Genomic DNA, 12,108 nt, shown 5'->3' with positions numbered 1-12,108 from the left:
ACTGAGTCAAGTATAGTTAGACCTGCTATTGCTGCAAATAATTTTGAACTAAAACCTAACACAATTCAGATGATACAGCAGTTTGTTCAGTTTGATGGTTTGCAGGATGAGGATCCCAACACTCACTTGGCGAATTTTCTGGAATTTTGCGACATTTTCAAAATTAATGGCATTTCTAACGATGCCATTCGCCTTCGGTTATTCCCTTTTTCACTTTGAAATAAAGCTAAACAATGGTTGAACTCGTTACCACGAGGGTCTATCACTACTTGGGAACAAATGACTAAAACATTTTTACTAAAATATTTTCCATCAGCTAAAACGGCTAAGTTACGTAATGATATCTCTTCTTTTGTGCAGATGGACTTAGAAACACTTTACGATGCATGGGAGAGATACAAGGATCTATTGCGAAGGTGTCCTCACCATGGGTTACCTTTATGGCTGCAAGTTCAAACGATCTACAATGGTGTGAATCCCTCGACAAGACAGATGATTGACACAGCTGCTAGAGGAACCATCAACAACAAAACACCTGAAGAGGCTTATGAATTTATTGAAGAAATGTCACTGAATAACTATCAGTGGAAAGTCATGAGGACAAAGCCAACAAAAACAGCTGCCGTTTATAACGTCGATTCAGTCACCATGCTCTCTAATCAGGTAGAACTCTTAAATAAAAAGATTGATGGTTTTCTTAGTTCTTCACAGGTTCACCCAATAATGTAGTGCGAAGCAAGTAGCGGTGGAACAAACCATTCGAAACACCAACCTTATGGCCACAACATGGATAATGAGCAATTAAATTACATGGGTAATAATCCTCGACCTCAAAACAATCCATATAGTAACACTTATAATGTAGGTTGGAGGAACCACCCCAATTTTTCGTGGGCCGGTCAAGGAAATCAAAGACCACAACATCCTCTGGGCTATCAACAGCCACCTTATCAACAAGAGAAGAAACCAAACCTTGAGGATATGCTCTCTAAATTCATCTCGGTGTCAGAAACCCGTTTTTAAAATACCGAGACAGCACTTAAAAATCAACAAGCATCGATCCAAGGAATCGAAACTCAGATAGGCCAGATATCCAAACTAATCTCCGAACGATCACAAGGTAGCTTGCCAAGTAATACTGAACCTAACCCAAGGGAACACCTTAACGCAATTAGTACTCAAGATAAGGAAGGATTCACTGCCCCTGAGCTAGAATTGATGCAAGAAACTGTGGTGAGCAAAGGTAAAAGTGAGGTAAGTCATAACAAAATGGTGAATGAAGAATATAAACCTCGTGTCCCATACCCCAACATGACAAGGAAAAACCGCACAAATGAACAATTTGGTAAATTCCTTAAACACTTAAAAAAATTACATATTAACTTACCGTTTATTGAAGTTCTATCGCAGATGCCAAACGCAATGAAATTCTTAAAAGAGCTTTTAGCAAATAAGCGGAAGTTGGACAAGGCGTCGCATGTGGAGCTAAATGCAGTTTGCTCGGCCATTCTCCAAATTAAACTACCTAACAAACTAAAAGACCCAGGGAGCTTTACTATTCCTTGCTTAATTGGTAGTTTAGATGTTAATCATGCATTAGCTGATCTAGGGGCTAGTATCAACATCTTGCCTTACAAAATGTTTAAGCAACTAGGTCTCGAGAAACCCAAACAGACTAGGATGAGCATTCAATTAGCAGATAAAACTATAAGATTCCCTAGAGGTATTATTGAAGATGTGCTAGTTAAAATTGATAAATTTATATTTCCCGTCGACTTTATTGTTCTAGACATAGAAGAGGATAGCAACACTCCCTTAATTCTAGGAAGGCCTATTTTAGCAACTGCTAAAACCATCATTGATGTTGGCATAGGTGAACTCACACTCCGGGTGGGAGACGAAACAATCACCCTTCAAGCTCACAATTCTGGTAACACATCAGGAATTGAAGGTGATCATTTAAACCATTTTACTAAACCTAACAATATGGTGCAACCTACTTTGCAGAAAATAAGTCTGAAGGAAGCACAGAGTCATTCTTAAGCAATAGTAGAGGACCTATTCATGAAGATTGAAGACTACAAATCGAGGAACTCGATGAATGGCGGACGCACAAACCAAGAACACCCGACAAACCGAAACTACGCCAAAATGAGCCTGATATCTCTTCAAATCAACTTAAGATTGGTGATAAGGTCTTATTAGATGCCGCAGATCCCCACATTGTCACTACCACATCGAATGAGGAAATCCCTCTTACAGTACTCAGTATTTTTCCATTCGGTACGGTGGAAGTGAGTCATCCCAAGTTCGGCACTTTTAAGGTAAACAACACCCGATTAAAACCTTATTTTGTCAAGACTGATAACAGGAACGAGGAGTATGAACTCCTTGAACCACCATGACCATTCAACGGAGAGGTAAGTCGAGCTTAGACTATAAATAAGCACTTTTTGGGAGGCAACCAGAGCACTAACATTATTAATTTCTTTAAATTTTGGTATTTAACTCCTAACCTACTAATAGAAATCTTGAATACAGGTGTTTCCACAGAGGCACGGCCAAGCATACGGGTGTGCTTAAGGCTGTGTGAAAACAGGGCAAAAGATTTCCCCAACACGGGCTGCAATAAAATGCCACAGCCGTGCGACATGGCCGTGGTCGAGCTTGCCAAAACAACACGAGCGTGTGACACGCCCGTTTGGAAGAACCGTGGACGAACCTGTTAAAATAGCACGGGTGTGTGACACGCCCTTGTCTAGAACCCATGGTCAAACATGTCAAATTAACACGGGCGTGGGGCTTGCATACACGGGTGTGGGAGAAGTGAACAAAGCTAGACACGGCCGTGTTTACCAATACGCCCGAGGCACACGGACGTGTGTCGAATTTCAGATGCACCAAAATAGGTAAAACGTGAAACACACGTGCTAAAATTGGGGCACACGGGCGTGTCCCATGGCCGTGTGTCCCAAAATCTATAAATAGGCTGCACTATTCATTGTCTTCCCCACTCAAAAAATCGTAACCCTAGCCACTGCAAGTCCACACGGCCTCCTTGCCACACTCGTACGCTCTTCTCACTCTATTTTTGACGCCTAATCTCTCTACCTTAGCGTTTGTTCACTCTTTTCACCTCTATTCTACTTATTTTAATGCTTATTCTTAAAATAATTGTTATTTTTATCATACTATGTTCATTTTGTTCATTATTTCCTGCATTATTAGATTATTTATCATGCAATTTATGTTAATGTAGGTTGTTAGGAAAGCTTCATTCCTTTGTCATTCATATGCCATTATTATGCCCATCCTCATGCCTTTATAATGTTACGAAATTATACTATCAAAAAGAATTTTGTTGGTTGAGTTTGGTTCATATTTTGACTGAAATTAGTAGTTTAAATTCATAGCTTTCCAAATTCATGTATTTACTATTATTCTTCTTTACAAATTATAGATATACATGTCATCTTCACGAGGAAAGAAATCCGCTGTCCCCGCTTCAAAGAAAAGGAATGGAGCGTCATATTCCTCGGGTCCTACCGTGAAAATTCATCATCCTTTCCTCTAATTCCCCAACGGGCCCAAAGAAGATCTGTTTCAAATACTACGGGCCCGACATTTAGCAGCAGGCCGCTGCATCGATTGGGCTGCCATAGAACAAGTTCAGATGGCTGACGCGATCCGAGCTCTTATTACCATCGACCCTTGGGAGCAATTTTTTGAGATCATTGAGCCGACGTACCTCGAGCTCACAATGGAACTATGCTCGACATTTCATCTTCAAACCATCATGACCAACCATGATGATCCGGGCACAATCCAATTTAGACTTGGTGGTCTAGTACGCCAATTGAGCGTCCCAGAGTGTGACAGCCCAAAATTGACCCTAGTCGGGAAGTGGTTTCGGGACCGCTAAACCGAGTCACCGAAATGTTCTAACGTAATATTTATTGTCTAGAATATGTGAATATGAATGTGTGAAAAATTGAATGTTTGGATTTTGTTAATTGTAAGTGAATTTTATCAAATAGGACTTATGTGAGAAAATTTAAAAATGTGCTAGGCAAATGTAAGGTGGCCTATTAATACATGTGGGAAAATGGTTGTCCTTGCATGTCAAATAACCCCTTTCCTAAGGTGAGTGGCGGCCATGACAAGATTATGGGCAAAGGAAACATGTTTCCAACATGTTTTGCTAGTGGTGTATGTAGGAAGCCATAAAATAAAAACTAGCATTAAAGAAATGAAAAAAAAAATGAGCATGGATGCCCCCCCATTGTGCCGTAGCTAGAGAGAAAGAAAAAAAAAAAGGTTTTGTTCATTCATTGTTCATTCTTTTGGTTGTTCTTGAAAAAAAAAGTGAAAGGAAGGAAGATTACCTAGGTCAATTCGGCAAGTATCTTTGGCTACTAGGAGGTAAGCATTGAATTTGTTGATTTGGTTTTGTAATATGCTAAGTTGAATGGTGGATGCACTCTTGGTAAGGTCAAGGAAGTTGAGATTTCTTATGTGTGTCTAGGCAAAATGCCAAATGATTAAATGTTGGAGATAGGAGCTTACTTAGAATGATAAATTCTTCTCCTATGATTATTTTTCTTGCATGTTAAATGGCTCCTACTTAGCCATGCAAAAATTTGTAATTTGTATGGATGATTGGAGCATTCGGCTAGGGTATAAAGGAAGGGATTTTGGTTGTTTCATCTAAGTATGGATGATGAATGTGCTATGGAAAGAAATTGGTCTTCCTATGAATATGATTCGTGAATGTTTATATTAGTAAAATAATTTATGTTCAAACACTTGAGGATTCGGCATTGTCCATGACTATTGTGTTTAGGATGTGATTTTGAATATTTCGAATATTGGAAAGTAAGAATAGGTGTGATCGGTCATGGGAATTTGAGATGTTGTACATTAGAATTGAAAATACTTGAGACTAGATTACCTTAATAGTGATAATACATTCGGCCTTGATGCATTAATTGAATGTTGGCTAAGGTTTTGATATTTTGAACAAGGATAGTTGTGAACGGAGTGAAAACCATAAATTATCCAGAAACAATTAGAAGTCATGCCTTATATTCATAGATTCCCCTTTGAGTCTAGTTTCATTAGAAACAAACGTCATGAGCATTAGAGCTCATGCGAGATGATATTCAAGTTGTAACGCTACGATGGTCGGTGTAGTCGACCCCTCAAACATGGGTGACTTTGACTAATAAACTGTACCAATTGGCCTGACCAAAAATTCTAGAAATAAATTCATGGATGGATATATGAGTCTAAATTCAGGAAAATTTACGTAATCAGTTTCGAGTTTTGGAACTCGAGATATGATTTTTAAGGCGACAATGACGCAGCTTTTCCACTTTGTCTGAAAGGCCAAATTGGTTGGTACTTTGAGAGGATTTGGCGTTTAACCCTCGTGTCCGATAACCGGCGACGGTCACGGGTTCGGGTGTTACAATTTTAATGGTATCAGAGCCAGGTTTAGTTAGTTCTAGGACTACCATAGAGCGTGTGAGTCTAGCTATACATGCCAAATTGTTAGTGCTTAAAAATGTGATGACTTCTGACGGTTGAAATTTTTGTTGTGATTAGCAAATGGAACCCGGGTAGAGAGACCCTTGGCGGATGACGTTGAAGGTGTAGCGGCTGCTCCGTGCAAGGGACACCGCTGTTGAGCCTCACCATCCGCGAATAATCAAAATGAAGGGCGAAACAAGCCTTCTTCAACATGATGAATGAGTGGGTCGCGAATATGCCCGAACCAACCCTACCGTCCAACCATTCCCGAATTTAAATACTCCACCCCAAGAGCCCGCAATGCCTCCAAGATTCTTCGATCCTGTAAGGTGAGTAAACCACCGTGGACTTGATTAGGAAGCGTGGGGCGAGGAGTTCAAGGCCATAGTTACCGATGATGCCGAAAAGGCCGAGTTCGCTCGATAACACCATTCGAGTGTTAGATGAACTGCCACGCACACCGATGAATGTCTTAAGTGTGCTATATCCTTGTTATGAGACTCAGCTTACTATTGGTGGAGGACTTTAATTTCCATAGTCCCAAACGAACGAGTTACTTGGGATTTCTTTCAATCAGAATTTCGAAAGAAATACATTAGTCAACGGTTCATCGATCAGAAGCGCAAGGAATTCTTGGAACTCAAGCAAGGCCGTATGACAGTATCTGAATACGAACATGAGTTCGTAAGACTCAGTCGGTATGCCCGGGAGTGTGTGGCTGATGAGGTTGCTATGTGCAAAGGATTTGAAGAAGGATTGAATGAAGAGTTAAAGTTACTAGTGGAATTTTGGAGATAAAGGAGTTCGTGACACTAGTTGAACGAGCCTGCAAGGCGGAAGAACTTGGGAAGGAGAAGAAGAAGGCTGAATTTGAAGCAAGAGATTACCGTAAAAGATCAACGAGTAAAGCTCCATTCTCGACCGTAAAGAAATTCAGGGAGGACACTAGTAAATCGAGGGTGATTGCGGGAATTTCCATCGAGCCCGACCATCGACGGACCCCGAGCTACTTGGTAGCTAGTGTGGGCAATAATCGTCAAGAGAAACTGAATGCCCCCAATGTGGAAGACGACACCTAGGTGAATGTTGGGGTAAGTCTGTTAATAGGGCCTGTTACGGATGTGGTTCGAAGGACCACTTAATTAGAGATTGCACGGAGCTAGATGAGGAGAATAAGATGTAAGGTGCAAGATCTAGTGGGCGACGGCTAGAGGTAGACCCCGAGGATTTCGAGAGGTAGGGGTGGTAATCGAGAGGAGCCACCGATACGGTTGTTTGATCCGAGACCGTGCTCTGCTAGAGCATATGCCATCCGCAAGCACGAGAGGAGGCATCCTCCCCGACGTTATCACCGGTACTTTTACTCTCTTTGATACTAGTGTGATTACATTGATTGACCCGGCTCTACTCATTCATATGTATGTGAAACTTTAGCATCCAAGAAGACTCTACCGTTGAGTCTCTTGAGTTCGTAATTCGAGTGTCAAACCCTTTGGGTCAATACGTATTCGTTGATAAAGTGTGCAAGAGATGCCCCTAATAATTCGAGAATCTGCTTTTCTACCGACTGATGCTTCTACCATTTGATGAATTCGATGTTATTCTTGGTATGGATTGGTGATCGTACATGATGCAATGGTGGATCGCAAAAGGAAGACCATTGATTTGAGGAGTGCAAATAATGAGGTAGTCCGAGTCGAGTCTACTGATTTAAAAAGAGTGCCAGCGATAGTATCTTCTATGACCGCTCGGAGGTACATGAAAAAGGGGTGTGAAACATACCTTGCGTATGTGTTTGAAAGGAAAGAGACGGAAAGGAAACTCGAATCGGTACAAGTGGTTTGTGAGTATTCAGATGTTTTTCCTGAGGAGTTACCGGGATTGCCACCGGTTCGAGAAGTGGGATTCGGCATCGAAGCTGTACCGGGTACTACACCGATCTCAATAGCCCCGTATCGTATGGCATTAATGAAATTAAGGGAATTGAAGGTTTAATTGCAAGAGTTGATGGATAGAGGTTTCGCTCGACCGAGTTTTTCTCCATGGGGCGCACCAGTATTGTTTGTGAAAAAGAAGGACGGAACCATGAGGTTGTGCATCGACTATCGTCAACTCAATAAAGTGACGATAAAGAATAAATATCCGTTGCCACGAATTGACGATTTGTTTGATCAATTAAAGGGAGCCTCAGTGTTCTCAAAAATAGATTTGAGGTCGGGGTACTATCAATTGAGGGTCCGAGAATCGGACGTACCCAAAACCGCTTTTAGAATGAGGTATGGTCACTACGAATTCTTGGTGATGCCGTTTGGGCTCACTAATGCCCCTGCGGTATTTATGGATTTAATGAAAAGAATTTTCAGGCCATACTTGGATCGGTTCGTAGTTGTATTTATCGATGACATTTTGGTCTATTCGAGAGATGAAATCGAACATGCTTGAACACCGAGGCTAGTGTTGCAAATTTTACAAGATAAGCGATTATACGCAAAGTTCAAGAATGTGAATTTTGGTTGAGAGAGGTTAGCTTTTTGGGGCACGTGGTGTCCGTGATCGGTGTCGGTGGACTGAACAAAATTTCGCCATAGTCGATTGGAAACCTCCAAGGAATGTTACCGGGTTAGGAGCTTTTGGGGCTTGCGGATACTATCGACAATCTGTGAAAGGTTTTTCGATGATAGCTGCGCCAATGACGAAACTACTCCAAAAGATGTTAAGTACGAGTGGTCGAACGCTATCAAGAAAGTTTCGATCGACTAAAACCTGCTTAACCGAGGCCCCAGACTAGTACAGTGAGTCCCAGAAAGAGTTCAATCATATCTGATGACGCATCCTTGCTTGGGTTAGGTTGTGTGTTGATGCAAGAAGGTCGAGTTGTGGCTTACGCGTCGAGACAACTAAAGCCGCATGAGAGAAACTATCCACCCATGACCTTGAACTAGCGACCATAGTGTTCGCCTTGAAGATATGGCGACATTACTTGTTTGGAGAAAGGTGTCACATTTATTCGGACCACAAGAGTCTAAAATATTTGATGACTCAGAGAGATTTAAACCTGCGACAAAGACGTTGGCTTGAGTTGTTGAAAGACTATGAACTCATCATTGATTATCACCCGGGAAAGGCCAACGTGGTGGCCGATGCTTTAAGTCGCAAGGCACTATTTGCTTTGAGAGCGATAGATGCTCATCTATCCGTTTCACCCGATGGGGTGCTAGTAGTCGAATTAGAGACCAAACCGTTATTGATTCAACAAGTACTTGAATCTCAGAAGGTCGACGCCGAATTGGTCGCTAAGCGAGCCGAATGTGTTTCGAAGGAGGAATCAGAATTTCAGATTGACGACCATGATTGCTTGATGTTCAAGGGTCGATTATGTATTCCAAGGAATTCGGAACTTGTTTCGATGATTTTGAACGAGGCTTACAGTAGTCGAATGTCAATCCACCCGGGTAGTACTAAAATGTACAATAACCTGAAACGTCGGTTTTGGTGGCATGGTATGAAACGAGACATCTCTGACTTTGTTTCGAGATGTTTAATATGTCAACAAGTGAAAGCGAGCATCAAGTGCCATCGGGATTACTTCACCGATCACGATACCCGAGTGGAAATGAGATCGAGTCACCATGGACTTTGTATCCGGACTGCCATTGTCAGCAAGTAAGAAGGATGCGATCTGGGTCATTGTTGATAGACTGACCAAGTCTGCTCATTTTATTCCTGTCCGCACGGATTTTTCGCTTGATAAATTGGCAGAATTATACGTCTCCCAAATTATTCGATTGCATGAGGTGCCTATTTCTATCGTGTCGGATAGAGACCTAAGATTTACATCGCGATTTTGGAAGAAATTGCAAGAGGCTTTGGGTACCAAGCTGCATTTTAGCAATCGCTTTCACCCCCAAACCGATGGTCAATCCGAACGGATAATTCAAATACTCGAGGATATGTTGAAATGTTGCATCCTTGAGTTTAGTGGTTCATGGGAACGGTATTTACCTTTGGTTGAATTCACTTACAACAATAGCTTTCAATCAAGTATTAAGATGGCGCCTTACGAGGCTTTATACGGTCGTAAATGCCGTACCCCATTATTCTGGACTGAACTTACTGAAGGTAAAATCTTCGGGGTTGATTTGATTAAGGATGCCGAGCAGAAAGTTCGAGTAATTCGTGAAAGTTTGAAAGCTGCTTCGGATCGCCAAAAGTCATATGCGGACTTGAGAAGAAAAGACATTGAATATCAGGTTGGAGACAAGGTATTTCTCAAAGTCTCACCCTGGAAGAAGGTGCTTAGATTTGGCCGTAAGGGCAAATTGAGTCCGAGGTTCATCGGTCCGTATAAAGTATCCGAACGAGTTGGGCCAGTAGCGTACCGATTAATGTTACCCCCTGAGCTTGAAAAGATTCACAACGTTTTCCATGTCTCGATGCTTCGACGATATAGGTCGACTCGACACACGTAATTACTCCATCCGAGGTCGAGGTTCACCTAATTTGAGTTATGAAGAAGAGCGATTCGCATTCGATCGCCAAGTAAAAGAGTTGCGCAATAAGAAAATCCCATTAGTGAAGGTGTGTGGCATAAACACGAATTGAAGAAGCCACTTGGGAACTTGAGGACTCTATGAGAGAGCGACACCGAGCCTATTTACTCAGTAAGATTTTCGGACGAAAATTTCTTAAGTGGGGAGAGTTGTGACAGCCAAAATTGACCCTAGTCGGAAGTGGTTTCGGACCGCTAAACCGAGTCACCGAAATGTTCTAACGTAATATTTATTGTCTAGAATATGTGAATATGAATGTGTGAAAAATTGAATGTTTGGATTTTGTTAATTGTAAGTGAATTTTATCAAATAGGACTTATGTGAGAAAATTTAAAAATGTGCTAGGCAAATGTAAGGTGGCCTATTAATACATGTGGGAAAATGGTTGTCCTTGCATGTCAAATAACCCCCTTTCCTAAGGTGAGTGGCCGGCCATGACAAGATTATGGGCAAAGGAAACATGTTTCCAACATGTTTTGCTAGTGGTGTATGTAGGAAGCCATAAAATAAAAACTAGCATTAAAGAAATGAAAAAAAATGAGCATGGATGCCCCCATTGTGCCGTAGCTAGAGAGAAAAAAAAAAAAGGTTTTGTTCATTCATTGTTCATTCTTTTGGTTGTTCTTGAAAAAAAAGTGAAAGGAAGGAAGATTACCTAGGTCAATTCGCAAGTATCTTTGGCTACTAGGAGGTAAGCATTGAATTTGTTGATTTGGTTTTGTAATATGCTAAGTTGAATGGTGGATGCACTCTTGGTAAGGTCAAGGAAGTTGAGATTTCTTATGTGTGTCTAGGCAAAATGCCAAATGATTAAATGTTGGAGATAGGAGCTTACTTAGAATGATAAATTCTTCTCCTATGATTATTTTTCTTGCATGTTAAATGGCTCCTACTTAGCCATGCAAAAATTTGTAATTTGTATGGATGATTGGAGCATTCGGCTAGGGTATAAAAGAAGGGATTTTGGTTGTTTCATCTAAGTATGGATGATGAATGTGCTATGGAAAGAAATTGGTCTTCCTATGAATATGATTCGTGAATGTTTATATTAGTTAAATAATTTATGTTCAAACACTTGAGGATTCGGCATTGTCCATGACTATTGTGTTTAGGATGTGATTTTGAATATTTCGAATATTGGAAAGTAAGAATAGGTGTGATCGGTCATGGGAATTTGAGATGTTGTACATTAGAATTGAAAATACTTGAGACTAGATTACCTTAATAGTGATAATACATTCGGCCTTGATGCATTAATTGAATGTTGGCTAAGGTTTTGATATTTTGAACAAGGATAGTTGTGAACGGAGTGAAAACCATAAATTATCCAGAAACAATTAGAAGTCATGCCTTATATTCATAGATTCCCCTTTGAGTCTAGTTTCATTAGAAACAAACGTCATGAGCATTAGAGCTCTGTACGAGATGATATTCAAGTTGTAACGCGATGGTCGAAGTAGTCGACCCCGTAACATGGGTGACTTTGACTAATAAACTGTACCAATTGGCTTGACCAAAATTCTAGAAATAAATCCATGGATGGATATATGAGTCTAAATTCAGGAAAATTTACGTAATCGGTTTCCGAGTTTTGGAACTCGAGATATGATTTTAAAGGCGACAATGGACGCAGTTTTCCACTTGTCTGAAAGGCCAAATTGGTTGGTACTTTGAGAGGATTTGGCCCGTTAACCCTCGTGTCCGGCTACCGGCGGCGACGGTCACGGGTTCGGGGTGTTACACAGAGTTTGGTGCAGCACTGGGACTTTACACAGAGGAATTCCAAGAGGAGAACGATCTTGATACACTCAACCGCCACATCCATTATTCTCCTTCTAAGTGTTGGAACACCCTCATGCCACGTTCAGCGACCTACGACCCCAATCGCACCAAGGCATCGTCGCTCTCTCCGTCCTTGAGGTACCTCCATTCCATCTTATCTCACACTTTAACAGGACGGATGGAGAGCACCAGCGTCGTCACTACCCACGATGACTATTACTTGTGGTGTATGTCCAACGGCCAT

The 12,108-nt window shown here is 41.2% G+C and overlaps 1 non-coding gene across 1 annotated transcript; it reads right to left on the bottom strand.

The window, feature by feature from the left end:
* Positions 1-327: 327 nt before the first annotated feature.
* On the bottom strand, positions 328-434 carry LOC128281248 (small nucleolar RNA R71). Its single transcript, XR_008271461.1, has one exon. It is a non-coding gene; the product is annotated as a small nucleolar RNA R71 (small nucleolar RNA).
* Positions 435-12,108: the final 11,674 nt, after the last annotated feature.

This window comes from Gossypium arboreum, chromosome 9 (assembly GCF_025698485.1).
Source record: "Gossypium arboreum isolate Shixiya-1 chromosome 9, ASM2569848v2, whole genome shotgun sequence".
Classification (NCBI taxonomy): domain Eukaryota; kingdom Viridiplantae; phylum Streptophyta; class Magnoliopsida; order Malvales; family Malvaceae; genus Gossypium; species Gossypium arboreum.
The sequence above is the reverse complement of the archived record's forward strand: the minus strand, read 5'-3'. Positions and strand labels throughout refer to the sequence as shown.